At 44.6% G+C, this 19,610-nt stretch overlaps 2 pseudogenes; one reads left to right on the top strand and one right to left on the bottom strand.

Moving 5' to 3' along the window:
* Window positions 1–1,569: 1,569 nt before the first annotated feature.
* On the bottom strand, window positions 1,570–2,760 carry LOC102771020 (annotated as a pseudogene).
* A 7,909-nt stretch (window positions 2,761–10,669) lies between these two features.
* LOC102772731 overlaps window positions 10,670–19,610 on the top strand; it is a 62,105-nt pseudogene continuing 53,164 nt past the window's right edge.

Here is a 19,610-nt window from a genome sequence, read left to right as displayed (position 1 = left end):
TGAGTCAGACGTATCTGGATTTGATCCAGTTCTACTTTCAAAGGCCTGATCTATCTTATCAGTTACTTAGCTCTCTGTGGCTTCGTTTTTCTCATCTGTAAAATGGGGCTGTGAGGATTGAACGAAGTCATGAATATCCTGGCATCAGAAAGCCCCACAAAAATGTTAGCACTCTTCTCATTCTGGCCTCTAGGTATTTCCTGCCCTGGCCCTCCATTAACATTTATAAGAAGTTTCCACAAAACAATCAATGACATGGCAGGAGGAGCCACTCTTGGAGGCTCAAGCTAATATTGGAAAGAACTCACAAAGGGAGAGAAACTTATAGGCGTGGTAATCACATAGCTTTTCAAAGGGAGGAGAAAGTTACAGGCCCATAATCACATAGTCCTGCCACATTCGCTATAGAAACAGGTTTGCATGTAAATAGCAGGTACTAAAAAACAGATGATACTGGAGCTATGCTCCTTTTATTACTCTAGGAAATTTAAAACTGCTCATTTTACGTGCAGGGCACTCCTATCATATGCTTTTTGAGTATCCACTGTGTGTTCATCTCCATGCTGGCCCCGGGGATCAATGCAACCTGGCCTGTGTCCTCCAGGCTGAGTGGTGGAGTACTATGTACAGTACATTTCACAGGTAACATGGGACAAGTGTCAAACTATTAATACAGCTGCCCTGTCCTGGACTGCTTATGGCCTGGACAGAAGCAGTGATGTGAAGATATGCCAGCCAGGATTAGAGGACATACCAACTGGTCAGGCCATGGAGTTGGGCTGGGGTCCTGAATGATATTAAGAAAAAGGCTGCAGGCTCTTGTTTAAAGCCAGGTGGGATTTAGGTGAGGCTCAACTAAACTCAATTCTTTTTTCTGTTTTTTGAATGCTAATTGTCTTCTGTACTTCCTTTTATTATCATCATAGCCTTTGTATCAGGATACACAGCAATGATAGCAGATTTCTTTTTAAAGCTTAGTATTAAATATTAAATATCTCTCCCCATTTTAATTTTACATTACTCTACCAAGAAAAAAAATTAAAACTCAAGTTATCTGAAGCCTGGGCACACTTCCATGATTAGCTGGCTGCCTCGAAGTTGGTGACTTCTTCCTGCTGTCAGCAGATCCAGGTTCCAGAAAGATGAGACAGGTTACAATCATTCCTGAAAAGTGTGCTACAAAATGGATGGCCTGTTCCAAGCCAGGTTACAAAGGATGGGGGTAAGGGAGGGACATTTTCTTCCAGAAATAGAATTTCTGAAGAGTCCCAGTCCATCACTTTTTCCCAAAATGGTTGGAGGAGGGATAACATCTCAACATGAAGTTCAAAGCACTCTGTGCCAAGGGGGCAGAGTTGGCTGGCTGAGGCGGGCTGCTGAGGAGGGGCACGGCCAGGTGGCTCACCCCTTCCTTGGTGAGGGACACAGAAGCGTAGCCCCCCGCCCCCCCTGAGGTGGGGAGGTGGGCTGAAGCCTGGCTGGCACTAGATTCTCTAAGAGTTTCCTTTAGAAACAAACAACTCAGATGCTTCCTTTCACTTCAGCAAAGAAGTTCTTTTTGAAAGCACTTGGGAAGTTCCCCTCCCACTTGGGTGGGAGGCTCAGAGAAGACAGTCAGCAGTCCAGCCACCTTCCAGGCCGCCACAGAGTTCCTGAAGGTTGGAGACCCCGTGGAAGTGGACAAGGCTGCTGCCACCATCAGGACATGAAAAATCTGATGCGACTGGAACCATGTGTCAAACTTCCCAGGAAAGAAGTGCTCAGGAATCCGAGCAGCAAAGAGGCCAGCCCGGGTGATGAACATCACTGCCATGAGGGAGAAGCAGCCCATCTGGCCCACAGCGGTGGCCTTGACAAAGCCCTCGGAGATCGTAAAGAAAACGGTGGGCACATCGCCGCTCAAGTCCAGGCCCAGGCCCAGGAACACCCCTGCTCTCGTCTGCCGGTGTTCAGGAGTGGCAAACCGGCCCGCCTGTGCCACAATGACGGTGGAAATGCCCAGGATACAGATGATGGAGAGGTAGATGAGCCGTGGCTGTGGGGAGCAGTAGAAGGAGCAATAGAGCCAGGAGACAATGCTCCCCGCAATCAGTAGAGCAATCCCTGAATAATCCAGTTTGGAAAAAGTCCAAGAGACTTTCTCTGAGTGACGGTAGACGGTGTGAAAGAGCCAGGAGAAGCTGAGGCAGAACACGCGCCCAGGAAGAACATCCCAAACCCCACCTCTCCTGCAGGGGGGCCAGGAAGTACATGTTTGGTCTCAGCAGGGTCAAGATTCCTAGTAACAGAAACAGCACAAAACCAAGCAGATGGGCCCAGATATTGCTGGTCTGTGTGGATGCGGAAGGTGCCCCTGAAGCAGGCCCGGAAGGAGGGCCTGGGCGGCCTGTGGCCGTGGAGCAGGTAATCGTTGCCCTTTAGCCAGTCGGGGAGCACATCGTACAGGAGGACCCTCCGGCGTCCCTCCCAGACCTTATACACGAACTCCCTCGTCTTCTCCATGGCATGATGTGCTTGCAGGGGGAAGTGTCAGGACCCTCACCTGCTCCTCCTCCTCCTGGGGCACTGGGCATGCTTGCTCTTTTCAGCTTGGCTGGGTCAGCGGTTCCCTGTTTGCCCTTCTCTTCTAGCAGGGGTCCCAGTTCAGCCAGCTCCACCGTGTCAGTCTCCCTGTTACTGGCAGGAGCCCCATTGCCCCGTGCCACCACTGGTCCTTTGTGAGAAGACATGTAGCTGGTACCTCACAACCCTGCAGCTCCAGCTTGGGGACAGGCTGGGCGTCTCGGCCCCAGGGGGAGAGATCTCCCTGTGAGGGCAGACACTCCAGACAACGGGCTCAGGCCTCAGCATCTAGGTAGGGAATTCTGGCAGCAGTATCTTGAGCTACTCAGCAGTAGCCTCAGGCACAACCATCAGCTTCCCTCAGATGAAAGAATTGGTTGTGCCAAAATACTCATTTTGTTTGTTTTGTTTTGTAATCCTCACCCAGGGATATTTTTCCATTGATTTTAGAGGGAGTGGAAGAGAGAGGGAAAGATAACGAGAAACATCAATATGAGAGAAACACATCAATTGGTTGCCTCCTGCATACACCATGACCAGGGCACAGGCTGGGAAGGAGCCTGCAACTGAGATACAAGCCCTTGACAGGAACTGAGCCTCGGACCCTTGGGTCCGCAGGCCAATGCTCTATCCACTGAGCCAAACCGCCTAGGGCAGCCGAATATTCATTTTGGATTCCCTGTGGCAATGCTGAGTCCCCTTTGGCTCAGGAACTCTTGCTTTTTCAGCAGGTGACTCAACATCATTGAGGGGACTGACTTGCATTTGGGGGGTCAAAGCCCCCTTCTTGATTCACTCTTGGCAGCTCATCTTAGGTCTTTAGATTTCCTAGTGAGAATCATTCTTGGGGGCATGGTCTCTCATGAAACTGGGGTCAGAGGCACCACTGGTAGCATCTTTGAGTGTCTACTGAAGGGAGAGGGCCCTGAGGACTAGGGGTGGGGCGGGGACAGGGGGGCGGTCAGGAAAGGCCTCCCAGAGGTAGAGCATGAGGATCTGGACAGGTGTTCACACTGTGGCCTGTGTGGTCTGCAGTGCACAACCCATATAGCTGTATATGGCATCCCTGTGGATAGGCCAGCAAGAAGGGACTAAGTATTCCAGGAAGTAAAACGATGTTAAAGATCCAGCCACTTTTGTATGATTCACATTCATTCATTACCACTTTAATTCAAGGAATATTCTATAACTCACAGGCATTTTCACCTCATTATTATTTCAACTCCCCTGATTTCTCTGGAGGATTGCTTTGGGGCAAGTATTACTGCCTTCAGAGCAACCCCAGTAGAATACATTAAAGGTAGCAACCTGGATTCTGAGAGTGAATTATTGCCAGAGATGAAGGGGAGCCTCCCATCCTTGGGCTTGAGCTCCTCTCAAGTCCTGCCTTCAATTCTACCACTTACATTTTAAAAACGCAACCTGATTTTTCAAGGGTAATGAAAGAAAAGTGAGGGGGCCGTGAGAGCACTCCACTAAACAAGGGCCAACAGCGGAATGAAATTTTAAATATCATTTATCCTTGCGCGGTGGCAAACTGAAGTTGCTATAAATGCCAAGAGAAAACAATACAGAGAAAATGGATGGGGATACCGGAACATGTTCATAAATTCATGCAGTAAATGTGCTGTATGTTCTCCAATCGGCAATCGGCTGATATAAGACAATATTAAGGTGCTGCAAAGTCTAAGTTAATATAACACTTTTCCACTATACTATTTAGATTTACTGCCTGAATTTTTATGGGTTTTAAACGGCTTTTCCTTGACATTAAATATTTAGCAGTTAAGTTAATTCGTCACTTTAATCTTGAATTGTTTTATACTGAATTTAAAACAGTTATCTAGTTGAGGAGGGAGAGGAAGTATGATATGCTTATATCCTGGATTTGTGGACAGGTTTTGGGATGGGGAAGCCAGATTGGAAAATTGCAGTTTTCAGAAATCTCTGGTAATGGTGAAATGATGTGTTCCAGAGCTGTCACTGGAGGTCTTGTTCCGTGGGAGAATGACAAGGTCCTCACTATCATCATTGTCTATTCCTGTTAGAAAGAGGGCAATAGACTTTGGCCCTTGCTTACTGTGTATGGGAGAAATTAAGGCACTAAAAGCAAGTTTCACATGGTTGGCAAATAATCATTGGTGTTGGACCATGCATAGGAGGTTGGAATCATCATCCCATACGATCCCTTGCTGGCTCGATCCCAGTGGAGGGCATGCTGTAGGCAACCAATTGATGTTGATGTTTCTCTTTCATCAATGTTACTATCTCTCTCTCTCCCTTTTACTCTCTCTAAAAACTAGAATTAGTAAAAATATATTTAAAAAATAAGAAGAGCCATAGGTTCAGAGCAGGGCCCTTGCCCCAGCAGAAACCCTCGAGTTCATATCAAATAATCAAGGTCATTTGGGCTTCATACTGGACCCTGATTAGGCTTTGTACTCTACCCTAAACGTGTCCCATACAACATTATGGTTGGCATAATGATTCCAGGAAATAGCACTGGAAAGCCCACCGTGATTTCCTGAAGGGAAAGGCCCATATGTTAATTAGCCTTTTTGTATCTGCAATTTCTAATACAATGGTAGTCCAGAGAGGGTCAACAAAAATGTCTGTCTAAAGAATGAATGGGAAGGTCTATACAGGGTTATGATATAGGAACTTATTTTCTGAAGTCAAAATAATCCAAGCAGATAGGCCTTATACTAGGCTCAGATCCAACAGTGTACTCAACTCTCTAGTTATTCACCACTTGACTTAATTTGGACCTTCTTCAACTGTAACCAACCCACTTATGCTCTGTGAGACCAGAACTTCCTTCCAGTCCCCAGGCCACCTCATGCAGACCAAGCTTCAAATGCTGGGGTGTAGGCCTGGGGAATGATATCTATACCCTAAGGGTGGTAAGACTTTCTCCCTATAGATCTGATTCTCATTGTTAGGGTCACCCCATTTCATGATCACCTATTGCATTGCTAGGAAATCAGGCTCCAGATACTAAGTAGAGGGTCCTCAGAGCAGCTCACACAGGAACCACGAATTGCTCTGACTTTGACAGTCAGTAGGGGAGCTGCCCCAGCATGGTCCAACTCCCACTACATAATTGAAATCTTGTCGAGTTTGCCCATTGTTGCTTACTGAACTCAGGGTACCTCTGGGTTCAACGTATTTGAATTCTGCAAGCATAGGTTCCTTGGAGACAACGAGGACATCTTACTCTGAACCAGGTCCTTCCCTTGTAGAATCAACAGTGGAATCTGTGTCTGGCTCCCTGATGCTAGTGGACATCGCCTCTGCTTCACAGTGAGGGGCTGTGCAGCCACCAGCAATAAGATTTAAGCTTCCAGCTCTCAGCTTATGTCTTGCATCTTCCAGAGCCTTTCTCTCTGTGGATCTGATTCTCATGAGTGTAACAAGCTTCCTGCCAAAGCATTGCCCACTGGGCTGCAGGCACTGGGGACAGTGGGACTGCCGGGTTCTCCTTCCTCATCTAATTTCTATTTTTCTGCTGGAACCATCTGTGTTTGCCTTAAGATCCCTGTGCTAGATGCTCTGCTATACTACCCAGATGCCCCAGTGAAGGTGTTTTTCTAGTTAACTGTTCCTCTTTGCCCTGCTCAATCCAGTCAGCCCAGGACCGGACTGTGTATATTAGCTAGGAAGCCCACGTGGAAGGAGACACTCCAGAGTCCTATCTCCAAATGCTGACTCTTCTCTTGATTTTCATAAGACCGCAAGAAAAGACACTTGCCATTTTCCCCTCTTAGGATCTTTATCTGCTAAGGAGAAATAAGGATATCAAGTTGACTTATGTGGTTGCGGGAAGCATATCTGTTAGATTATCAAATTCTCAGGAATAGGGAGCACGTAAGAAATGCAAAGCAATGGACACGAGACATGTTGCTTCCTGCAAATTCCAAACAGCAATGGTGGGAGAATCATTTACATGACGGATCTGTCACTGTGGGTTTAATTCTTGCCTTTGATCTGTGCTTCTCTTTTAAAATAGTATTTCTGCCCGTCAGTGTTTAAAACAAGAAGGAACCTTAAGAAATTGATTCCAGAGTGTAAAAGTTTCAATTAAAAAAAAATTCTTCCTACGAATGACAGAATCTCAGAACTACTGCTTCTAATTACCTTGGAGAAGGAAATGCCATTAGAGGCACGGGGATGAACTGTGAGGGATGAAATGGCAAAGGAAAGGACCCCAGAGAACTGGACTGTTTCAAGCTAACGCTGGCCTAGGGAATGGTTGTTTCTAGATGCCTTCACCAGCCCCACTGTCACAGAAAACTAGGTACTCATGTCCCATATCTGTAAAACGGAATTGGTTTTACTTGGTGCCTCTCTCAGCTGTTGTGAAAATAAATGGATTTAAACAGAATAGATCTTTTCATAGCATTTTCACCTAGCCTGAACCAAGAAGTGATGAGCGGTGAATTCCAGATGTTGACGCTCCCCTATTGCTATCATTTCTCTCTGCGCCTGCCTCTTCTTTGACAGCCCAGCGTATGGATGGCAACCTGAAATGGCTCAGTGCTCTCTCTCTGTCTCTCCCCCTTCTTATCTCCCTCTCCGTTTCCCTGTTTATTTCTTCCTTTGATGAAAACCGTTTTCTATCAGGGTGAGATACTTTGCATATATTTAAAAGCAACAGGAATTTTCTCCCCAGATATTGCACAAGTAGCAAACACAATAAAAAATCAACTGCTTGGAAATATGAAAAGCTTTTTTTCAATGGTCCCAGGAAGGCAAGCCACATATAATGTGAGTGGGTTTCTCAGCTGCCACCCAAACATAGTCTTTTTAAAAAATATATATATTTTTTATTGATTTCAGAGAGAGGAAGGGAGAGAGAGATAGAAACATCAATGATGAGAGAGAATCATCAATCAGCTGCCTCCTGCACGCAAGGATATGCCCTGACTTTTTTTTTCTCCAGGAAACAAAGAGTGGGCTGGGCTTCAGGAATGTCCCATAGCTTTCTTATTATTATTCATTTTTAATTTCAAAGGAAAATCCTGGTTAAAGGTTTATCTGCTTGTGTCAGAGACAGGAACCTTCCTATAGTTTTTTTCGTGGATGTTTGCATCTTCTTAGTGCTTGGAAGTTGCACTGATCAACAACAAGGTGGGGGAATGACAAGATACGGAGTGGATAACAAGACACATTCTGAGGCCAAGCAAACCCATCTTCTGCACAGGGGCCAACTCCCACTGCGGAGAAATGCTGATGTGTACTGATCGGGCTGGAGGCGAGCTGCTGGCAGGAGCCTGACTCTCTGAAAGTCTTCCGTGTTATAGAGGAAATGAGAAGGGGCCTTTGACAGAACAGTAATAATAATGTCTTGTTTATATGGCACTTTGCTTTTTTGTGAGGCTCAAAACATGTTTAATCTTCATCACGAATGTATGCGTTAGGACAATTTTCTAGTCTTAAAAGATAAATAGCTTGCCAAGGCCAGTCAGGGACTGCGATGGTTAATTTTAGGTCAACTTGACTGGATCACAGGCCTCCAAACATTTGGCTCAATGTTCTTTCTGGATGTGTCTGTGAGCATATTTCCAGACGAGTTTGGCATTTGAATTGATGGACTCAGTAAAGCAGTTTGGCCTCCCAATTGTGGGTGGGCATTATCCAATCCATTGAGGACTTGCTTAGAAGAAAAGGCAGGGGAAGGAAGACTGTAGCCCTTCCTGCCTGGCTGTTGAGCTGGGACATCCATCTTCTCTGGCTCTCGGTACTCCGGTTCTCAAGCCTCCCTACTCAGACGGAATTACATCACTTGCTTTCCTGGGTGTCCAGCACGCTGACGGCAGATCATGGGGCTTCTCAGTCTCCATAATTGGATGAGCCAATCCTTATAATAAGTCTGTGTGTGTGTGTGTGTGTGTGTGTGTGTCCTATTGGTTCTGTTTCTCTGGAGAACCCTAATCCAGGGAATCAAGGCTTTGAACTCCCAGAACGCGTTCGTTTTAGCACATTCTCTCTGAGGGGAGCCAGCCAGGGGATCTGAGGAGCCAGCAACAGGAGCCACCAGGCTAACAGAATATATCATAGCCGGGGGCCATAGCTTGCTCTTATTCCTACCAAGCTGGGTGGACAGCTCTGTAGTAGATGCTCGTGGTACCTGGTGCCACATGTCCTTGACCCACTTGACTCCAGCATGGCGGTGGTGGACAGTTTCATCCTGGGGCAGCAGCCCACTTCCAGATGAGCCCAGGACTTTTCTCGGTGGCCCAGGACTTCCTCCCCAGCTTCTGAAGGGGCTCAGCAGCCGCCTGCAGGTGCAACTTTGACGCATAGAGGAGATGATGGGAGCTTAACCGATAAAGGATCAGAGAGTAAATGACCCAGCTTCCCTGCCCCACGGTAGGTGGAACAATTTGGAGGGTTGTTCTGCCTGTTCCTCAGAGGTTCACAGAAGGACTAAGCCTCAGCTGCCCTCAGCAGTAACCCATCATCAACACACCTTCTATTAGCTCTCCTTCCTTCCCTGCTTCACTCTCTGCATTCTCTCAGTCCTGTTTCCTGAGATCAGCTCCCAAATAAACTCTTTATATCAAGTTCTTGTCTTAGGCTCTGCTATCACAGAAACCCATACCCAAGTCAGCCCGCTTCCCTAATCCACCCCGCTGCCTCTCTCCTGAGGTTGATGCCTTCTTACTTTTATTATTAACCACCACCAGCCAGCCCAGCCTCCTCTTTCTTTGAAACACTCCCTCCTTGCAAGGTCAGCTCTTTGTAATTGTAATAACACTTGCTAAGGACTGACTCAACATCTTGGCTGCCTTAGAGTCCTCAAGGCAAGGAGCTGCTGCTGCACTTACCCCTCTGTCGCTTGCACCTTGTGAGGTAGCTTCCTCTTACTCACCAGTGTCCCCTACATCATAGGTGGCAAACATTTGCCTGAAAATGCTAGATAACACATATGTCAGGCTTTGCGGGCCTGCAAGTCTCTATCGCAATGACTCGACTCTGTTATTGTGGTGAGAAAGCAGCTGCAGACAATATATAAATGTAGGAGCAGGGCTGTTCCAATAAAACTTTACTTATGGACGCTGAAATTTGCATTTCATGTCATTTGCACAGGTCAGAAAATATTATTTTTTTCAAGCATGACAAAGAAGGAAAAAACCATTCTTAGTCCTCAGGCTGTGCAAAAACAAGCGGGTGCAGATTTAGCGGGCTCTGCCCTGGGTCCCACACTCATGGGGGGAGGGACAGACTTCTTTTTCAGGCGGCCTCTACTCTGTGGCCTGAACCTTTCCTGGCACACAAACTGCCCCCAGCACTTACTGGGTGACTAAATAAACAGGACAAGTGCCAGTCCCTGTACTGCTGCCTATAAAACATTCACTTGCTTAACCTCATGTCCTATCTGCCCATGAAGTCTCCCCAAAGGCAGTTGCTCCCCAGTTTAATACCCCGCAGGCTGTTCGGATGTTTCCTCAGCACCAAAAGCTCTTTGAGAAGCACTGACAACACAGGGTTTGTGTTAGCCGCCACCTGCATACAACCCTCTTTTCCAGTGTTTCCAAAAATTACCTCGGCACAGTAAACAGTGGGTTTTGTGTTGAAAACAGGAACACAGGTAACAGGTGTTTCTGCTGATCTCGCCAGAAGAGGAAAATCCCAACCATGCCAAAAGCTTTGTTATTGAAATGACACGAGCACCAGGGGAAAATAATGATTGCAATCTGATCAAGCAGTATAGGAGCCTGGTGTTCTACAAGCCCCAAGTACGTTCCTCAGACGACTTCCCCATCGATTTCGTCCTCCGTTTGGATAACCATCTGCGGTCTTCGCTTACAGAATGGATCACCTCCTGGTTCTGTTGCTAGAACAAGTGCCCACCGTGGATAAGATCAGGGGGCTGATTTAACAAACTGAACTTTAATATGATTTTTCTAAGAAAATTTATCATTCCCAGTTCCCCTCTGGCTGTTGAAAGAGTCTCCACCCGAGATAAAGAGATAGGAAGTTCTGAAACCGCTCGGCCCTCGGGTTCAGCACTCATCAGATTCTTGGAGATTGTGCGGGCACACGCCTCATCCCAGAGCTGCCAGAGAAAGTGGGGAAGTGGGGAAGACTGTTTCCCTTCAAGATGCCGGAGCTGCACCTGCAGTTTTCAGGTAGGTGACTTCGGACTCACCCCAGGAAAAGGTGTGATGTGGGTGCCTGCCCAAGTGTCTGATCACCCCGTCTGTGTCTTCCTCTAATAGACATGTCTCCACGTAAACTCACTCCCCAAAGCCAGATCCCAGGTGTTTGCCGCCCTCACGTCTATCAGAAGCTGAGTTCAGAAAGACGATCTGATGAACTTCATGCTGAAATTGTGGGTTCTCGGGAATAATGCTTTATAACTAATGTTTTGTTGTCTGTCTCTTTCTACTGTAATATAAGCTCCAGAAGGTCAGTGCAAGTCTCCTTGGCTTAATAGGTGCTCAGTAAATCTTTCTTGAATAAATGAACAAATGAGTGGTGTGTAGTTGGGCACACAAATGCTGTCTTACCCCCAGAAAAGAGAGTGGGAGTGAGGCAGAACAGATATACCTGCTGCTTTAGCAAAGGCCTGAGACGCCTAGGCCTACATATAAGCAAATGATTATGCATGTACATTTGTAAATAATGAATTTAATATCTGTAAAGTGGTTAGAACACGCCTGGCTCACAGAAAACAGTACAGGGGTTTTTCTTCAGCAAGCAAACAAGCGTAAATAAAACAAATAAAAAGCCGGCACACCTTTCCCTGCTGCTGAGACAAATAAGAAAAGAGAGCCTCTCCTAACTCCCACCTCTCTCACCTGCCTCTTCACCTTCCACCCCATTTCCTTCCTCCCTCTCATTCACACCAATTTACCACGCCCCCCCCTTTAATTTAGGGCTATTGCTGCTCTGATTCTTACCAGGTTTTATTGGTCTGGGGCCGCAGAAGTGGGGATACTCTTATGATCTGCTGGGTCACTTTGGGATTGACTTCCTTTCCTAAGATGATGGTTGTTGATGATGATGAAGATACAAAGGTTTTGATCATGAACAAGGTGAAGATAGTGGCTGCAATGCCATGTACTTGCCGTGGGCTCTTCATTTTACGAAGCTCTTTTTTTCATTAACTACCCTGCTCCACCCTAGGAAATAGTTATCATCTTTATCTCCCCATCTTATAGACTTGGAGAGATTACCTAGGTTCCCCGCGGTCAAACAGGGTATAACTGGCAAGGCAGAGATTCAAACCCAGGTCAGTCTCTGTTTGTATATACTTTGCATGAGGCACTATGCTAAAGGCCATGCTTAGAGTATCTCTAATTCTTGCCACAATACTACTAGGGAGGTATTAGTGTCCCTTGTTATAGCTGTGACAAATGAGGCTCAGAGGAGCTAAGTGCCTTGTGCAAGGTTACAGTTAAAAGTGATGGAGCCAGTATTTGAACTGAGAACGCTCGTGTTCAAACAGCATTCTCGTGTTGTTTGTCCCAGCATTGTGGGTCATTTTTATGTTCCTTTGAATTTTAAAAATATTTTCAAATTTTTAATAATCAGCATATATTACTTTTATCTTTTTAGAGTCGTTTAATTATAACAGTAATACTTGAATACATGCTTATTGTAAAATGTAATACTATAGAAGTTATATTATTTCTGTAATGAGGAGAAAAGGTCATAAAAATGATGTTACTGCTTGTTTCTTTGGGTTTACTAATGACTTTACTTTTGTTATCACTGGCAATTCTTACAGAGAGACATGAGGTAGGCCTGTGGCAATACCCCCATTTTTCACATGAAGACCCCGGTAAATAGTGACAGTGCTGTTTACCAATACTTTATGTTGAGAGGTTCAGCACATCTCTCATCTACTTCTGACTGGTCTGCAGTCAATGGGGCAGGGAGGGTGGGTTCAAGAATGCCAATGAGAGACAAATTTATCTTGTTTTCTTAGAAAAGCATTGCGGGTTACAGGCTGTTGGGGGTTCAGGGTATCAGGAGGTAGATAAAGCAGGAAGAGGCCCTACAGGCCTGAGAACATCAGTAGGATCAGGCCAGGGTACCAATGGCCCATCCAAGTGGGGAAATTGGGGTGATTTTAAGGAAGGGTGTGGGCAGGGTTAAAAGAAACCAGCAAGTGATGGTAAAATGCCTGGACAGCAGCAGCAGCAGTTACCAGCCTCAGCCTGAAGGAGGCAGACTTTGAGACAGAGCCAAGAGGCTCACCCAGACAGAGCTTTGGCCTGAGATTGCGTAACAGACACTGCCAGCCCACAGCTGGCACCAGAGAAATAAACATGCCAAATTCTTTCTCCTATTTTCTGATCTCCCACCAGTGCCTTCCATTTTCAGAACCTACCAGAAGGCAGAGGGCAAGGGGGCCCAGTTGGTGAAATTCATGGAGGTCAACTTCTAGAGGTACAAAGAAAGGGTGTAAGTGGCTATGGAGAGGCCATCAGAATTGCCAGCACTGTCCCACCGTCCTTGCCAAAGGTCAAGGATGGCAAGGCAGAGGAACTGTAAGGATGCCAGAATGTGGATGCATGAGAGAAAGGGAGCAGGATGGTAGCCTTGATGACCACAGAGCCTGCCCCCTCCCCTTTAAAATAGGCTATATTTTAGAACAGCTTTGAACTTACAGAAAAATTGAAAAGACAATACAGAGTTCCCATATACCCTGCACCCAGCTTCCCCTATTATTAACATCTTAAATTAGTATGGTACATTTGTTATGGTTAATGAACCAAAAGTGATATATTACTATTAATTAAAGTGCATAGATTTTTCAGATTTTTAAGTATTTCTCTGTCCTTTTTTGGTTCCAGATTGCCACCTAGCATATGACACTGCATTCAGTCATCGTTTTCTGAGGCTCGTTTCAGCTGTGGCAATCCCTCAGACTTTCTTTGTTTTTGATGTTCTTTGACAGTTTTGAAGAGTGCTAGTCAGGAATTTTGTAGGACGCTTCTCTATTAGGATTTTTCTATGTTTTTCTCATCATAAGACTGAGGTTAGGGGATCTGGGGAAGAAAAACACAGAGGTAAAGTACCATCATTATCACAGCATGTCAAGAGTACATACTATGAACATGATTTATGACTATTGATGTTGATCTTGATCACCTGGCTGAAGTAGCGCTTGTTAGCTTTCAGCACTGTAAAGTTATTTTCCCCCTTTCCATATTGTGCTCCTTGGAAGGAAATCACTATGTGTGAACCCTAATGAGTAGAGAAGTAAGCTTAAAGTGAAGAACTTATATAAATTATTTAGAATTATTCTGCATGGGGGTTTTCTCTTTTCTCTCCATTTATTATTTTATTTATTCATTTATTATATCAGTATGGACTCCTGGATACTTATCTTCTACTTTAGGATATAATTCAATGCCATTTTATCTATCTTGTTGCTCAAATTGTCCCAGCTTTGGCCATTGGGAGCTATTGTGGTTGGCTCCCGCACTCTTTTGACACATCCCCATCAATGTGTTTTGTTTCTGTTGTTTTTTAATATGCATTTTCTTTTTAAAAATCATTTAAAATTTTTCAATTAAAGTTGACATACAATATTATATTAGTTTCAGGTGCTCGCCCTAGTAATTAGACATTATATAACATACTAAGTGGTCATCCCTATATATCTCGTACCAATCTCACACCATACATAGTATGTTATTGACTATATTCCTTATATTGTACTTTACATCACCATGACTATTCTGTACCTATCAATTTGTTCTTCTTAATCCCTTCACCTTTTTCACCCATTCCCCCAATTCCCCTCCCATCTGGCAACCATCAAAATGTTCTTTGTATCTATGAGTCTGTTTCCGTTCTGCTAGTTTGTTTATTTTGTTTTTTAGATTCAGTTGTTGATAGATATGTATTTATTGCCATTTTATTGTACATATTTCTTCCTCCTCTTCCTCCTTCTCCTCCTCCTCCTCTTCTTCTTCCTGTAGAAGACCCTTTAACATTTCATGTAATACTGGTTTGGTGGCAATCAACTCCTTTAGCTTTTTCTTGTCTGTGAAGCTCTTTATCTGACCTTCAATTCTAAATGATAGCTTTGCTGCCTAGAGTAATGTTGACTGTAGGTCCTTGCTTTTCATTACTTTGAATATTTCTTGCCAAGCCCTTTTGGCCTGCAAGGTTTCTGTTGATAAATCAGTTTACAATTGTATGGGAGCTCCCTTGCCAGGTAATCACTTTTCTCTTACTGCTTTTAAGATTCTCTCTTTGTCTTTAACCTTTTGCATTTTAATTATGATGTGCCTTGGTGTGGGCCAATTTGTCCACCTTGACCAGGATCCTCTGTGCTTCCTGTACTTACATGTCTATTTTCTTTGCCAGGTTATGGAAGTTTTCTGTCATTAGTTTTTCAAATAGGTTTTCAATTTCTTGCTTTCTCTCTTCTTCTCCAGCACCCCCATGATGCGAATGCTGGTATGCTTGAAGTTGCCTCACAGGCTCCTTACACGATGCTCATTTTGTTGGATTCTTTTTTCTTTTTGCTTTTCAAATTGGGTGTCTTTTGCTTCCTTATATTCCAAATCACTGATTTGACTCTTGGCTTCAGCTATTCTACTGTTGATTCCCTGTAAATTATTCTTCACTTTAGTTAGAGTAACCTTCATTTCTGACTGGTTCCTTTTTATGGTTTCCATATATATTTTTATGCTATTGAAGTTCTCATTAAGTTCATTGAACATCCTTATAACCAGTGTTTTGAACTATGCATCTAGTGGATTGCTTGTTTCCATTTTGCTTAGTTCTTTTTCTGGAATTTTGTTCTATTTGTTCATTTGGGACATGTTCCTTTGTCTCATTTTGGCAGCCTCCCTGTGTTTGTTTCTATGTATTAGGTAGAGCTGCCACATCTCCCAGGCTTGATAGAGTGGCCTAATGTAGTAGGTATCCTGCAGGATCCAGTGGCACAGTCTCCCTGTTCACCCAAGCTGGGCACTCGAGGTGTGTCCCCTAGTGTAGGCTGTGTACACCCTCCTGTTAGAGTTGAGCCTTGTTTACGGTTGGCATGTAAATCTTAGGGATTCACCTCCAGGCCGATCAGCTGCAAAGACTGACTGTGATTACCATGGAGGATCAGCTCTGCTTTTCAAGTGCCTGACAAGTCTTCCCCTTAAGGGTGTCACTTATAGAGGTGATTACGTGGTGCTTTGACACGACCTGAAGCTGTCCACTGAGTGTGCTGGCTCTGGGGCTTCCTGGCAGGTGTAGGCCAAGGTCAGCTATTTGCTTTGTTCTACCTGGAGCCTCCCAGCATGAGCTACAAAGTGATCTGCAGATGGCTGCTACTTGTGCTAGGCTTGGAGGTGCCCAGGAAAGGCCAAACTGTAAACCAAGGCTGGCTGCTGCTAGTGCCAAGCCTGGGATCAAGCAGCGGTTCTCAACCTGTAGGTCACAACCCCTGAAAACACATCCTGCATATCAGATATTTACATTATGATTCATAACAGTAGCAGCATTACAGTTATGAAGTAGCAACAAAAATAATTTTATGGTTGGGGGTCACCACAACATGAAATGTATTAAAGGGTCGTGGCATTAGGAAGGTTGAGAACCACTTAGTGAGAGGTACAAGGCACATGAAGGCCAGATGTTACTGGTTTGAGAAATTTTAGAAAAGTCTGAGGCATGAGCCAAGGCCATTCATATGGAAAACCCACTGGGAACAGGTTGGGTGGGGGTCTCCGGGAATCACCAGGGCAGGCAAACAGTGATAGCCAGGTTGATGGAGACTGAGAAATGGCACCCACCTGCCAGCTCTGTGGGGGGATGGCTCATCAAAGGAATAATGGTCTCCACCAGCACTTCTCTCTGGGAGAAAGCTGCTCCTCCATCCCATGAACTAATGTCAGACAATTCAGTTTCTCCCCACATGTCCCTGGTATCCTTCTAGCTGAAGCTCAGAGGGAATGAGTCCAAGTAAGTTTGTGTGTGAGCCCTTTAAGAGGAATGCCTGGGATTCTGTCTCACTCAGCCACAATCACCACTGGTTTTTACTATCAGAAATTGTGGGAACTTCTCTTCCTGGCACTGGAATCCTGGGCTCGGGGGCCTGGTGTGGAGCTGTGACCCCTTGATACTCATGGGGGACCTCTTCAGCTGAGATATTCCTCACAAAATTTGTCCTCTACATGTGGATGTGGGACCAGCCCGTTCTACACCTCCACCCACTCCTGCCAGGCTCCATGTGGCTTCTTCTATGTATCTTTAGTTGTAGGACTTTTGTTCAGCTAGATTTTAAGCAGTTCTGAATGGTGGTTGTTCTGTAGTTTAGTTGTAATTTTGATGTGGTTGTGGGAGGATGTGAATACCGCATTTACCTATGCTGTCAGAAGCCTTAATGTGTATATTTTTACTTTCTTGCACTACAAGATGCCCTAGGCTTATCTTGTGTATTTCTTACTAAAATAAAAATAATTTACTCTACCTACAGAACACTTATGATGCCAAATGGTGGGGTTTTCCCTCACATAAAGCAATTCTGACACTAAGTACATGGAGTTAGTGCAGACTCCACAGATTAAGAGCTCAGTTGTATAAGACTGCCCCCAATTTGAGTCAAGTGCAAGCAGTGGGTCCCCAGGTCAGACTTGGCTATAAATTAAAGATTCCCATGGCTCTCTCTTCAGGTTTGATTATTTGCTATAATGGCTTGCAGAACACAACTTTACTTACTATGACTGGTTTATTATTTAAAAATACATTTTAGGAACATCCAAATGGAAGAGATGCCCAGGGTAAGGAAGGAGAAAGGGGCATGGAGCATCCATGCCCTCTCCAGGTAGGCCACCCTCCTAGCACCTTGACATGTTCACCAACCCAGAAGCTCTCCAAATTCTGTGGTTTTTATGAAGCTTCCATTACAAAGATGTACATCATTGGCCATTAATGATTAACTCAGTCTTCAGGCCCTCTTCCCTCTGTGGAGTTGGGAGGTAGAACTGGAAGTTCCAATTCTCTAATCACACAGTTGGTTCCTCTACTAACTAAACCTCCTCAATCCCCCAAGAGTAACCTGTTTAGCAGAAATTTAGGCATGGTTGAAAGGGGCTTATTATGAATAACCAAAGATGTCTCTCTCACCCTAACATGCCGGAAAACCCTAGTGTTTTGGGAGTTTTATGCCAGGTACTGGAGACAGACCAAATATATATTTCTTGTTATGTCATACTTGCCCTACTCCTAGAACCTGCCTTTTTGTTGTTGTTGTTAATCCTCACCTGAGAATATTTTCCCATTAACTTTTACAGAGAGTGGAATGGAAAGAGAGAGAGACAGAGAGAGAGAGAGAGACATCAATGTGAGAGAGCCACATCAATTGGTTGCCTCCACACACACTCCAACCAGGGCTGGGGATTGAGCCTGCAACTGAAGTACATGCCCTTGACTGGAATCGAACCCAGGACCCTTCAGTCTGCAGGCCATTGCTCTTTCTACTGAGCCAAATCAGCTAGGGCTAGAATCTGCCATTTTTTCAAGAAACCCTGGTTCTGTTTATTGAAGAATGATATTAGAAACCAATTTCTGGGTGTTCAGTATGCTTGTTGTTCCTGGGGCATTGTTCATTCAGGCCCTCTCAGCTAACAGAGAAATAAAATTACATATATGTAATCATGCTAAACATGAGTTAATATGAATGTCTCCAACTCTAAGTTATTACCACTGCAGGTTCCTCCTTTTGCTGACCTGTAAATTTTTACTCCAACAATAAGAAGCCTGGCTCTACCATTTGCCACTCATTTATTTCATCATTCACTTCCAGTATACATGCATAGCAGTCTCAGAACTGTTAGCCTACACCCCTGTGGTTCACACCTTTACTACAACACAGGGCTTATGTGTAGTGTCTTTTGTCTATAGCCTTACTGACTCCACTAATTTATAGTTACTAAGATCAGCACCTTTCCCCACCCCCTTCAGTGAAATTGTTTCCTACATTTCGATTATCTTACCATAGTCTGCATTTTTCTCTGGGATCCCTCAATCCCCTAAATGATTTTTTAAATTACTCACATTAAGGTTCACTCTGTGCTGTAAAGTTTTACAGGTTTTGACAAGTGCATAATGTCATGTACCTTTTGCAGTATCGTATGAAATAATCTTACTGCCTTAAAAATTCCCTGTGAGTCACCTGTTCATCTCTCCTCCTCCTCCCCCAGAACCCCTGGAAACCATTTATTATTTTCCTGGCTTATAGATTTGCCTTTTCTAGAATATTATCTAATTGCAATCATATAATATGTGGCCTTATAGACTGGCTCCTTTCGCTTAGGAGCTTAAAGATTCCTTCATATATTTTGGTGCCTTGACAGCTCATTTTCTTTTTATTACTGAATAACATTCCATAGTATGGATGCCCCACATTTTGTTTGACCATTCACCGATTGAGGGACATCTTGATTCCTTCCAGTTTTTTGACAATTATGAATAAAGCTGCTGTAAACAGTTATGTGCAGGCCTTTGTGTGAACATATCTTTTTCAAATCAATTGGGTAAATACCCAGGAGCACAGTTCCTGCATCATGTGAAAAGACTGTGTATTTTTAGCTTTGCAAGAAACTGCCAACTGTCTTCCAAAGTCCCTGCACCAGTTTGCATTCCTACCAGGAATGAGGGTTCCTGTTGCTCTCTGCCTTCCCTTTTAATTTCAATCATGTCACTCCCAAAGTGAAGAAAAGCTCCTAAGCCAGTCTCTACTGCTGCAGAAGGCAGGGCATCCGCAAGAAGAGGTGGTGGCTGAGGCCTAAGTCCTTAGCAGTGGTTCTCAACCTGTGGGTCGCCACCCCTTTGGCGGTCGAACGACCCTTTCTCAGGGGTCGCCTAAGACCATCCTGCATATCAGATATTTACATTATGATTCATAACAGTAGCAACATTACAGTTATGAAATAGCAACAAAAATAATTTTATGGTTGGGTCACAACATGATGCACTGTGTTTAAAGGGCCAGAAGGTTGAGAAGCACTGGTCCTTAGAAATCACCATTCACATGACTTCAGGGACCCCAAAGGGCACCTGAAGAAGCAATATTTTTGTCA

This window comes from Myotis davidii, unplaced genomic scaffold, assembly GCF_000327345.1.
Source record: "Myotis davidii unplaced genomic scaffold, ASM32734v1 scaffold1314, whole genome shotgun sequence".
NCBI lineage: Eukaryota > Metazoa > Chordata > Mammalia > Chiroptera > Vespertilionidae > Myotis > Myotis davidii.
The sequence above is the reverse complement of the archived record's forward strand: the minus strand, read 5'-3'. Positions and strand labels throughout refer to the sequence as shown.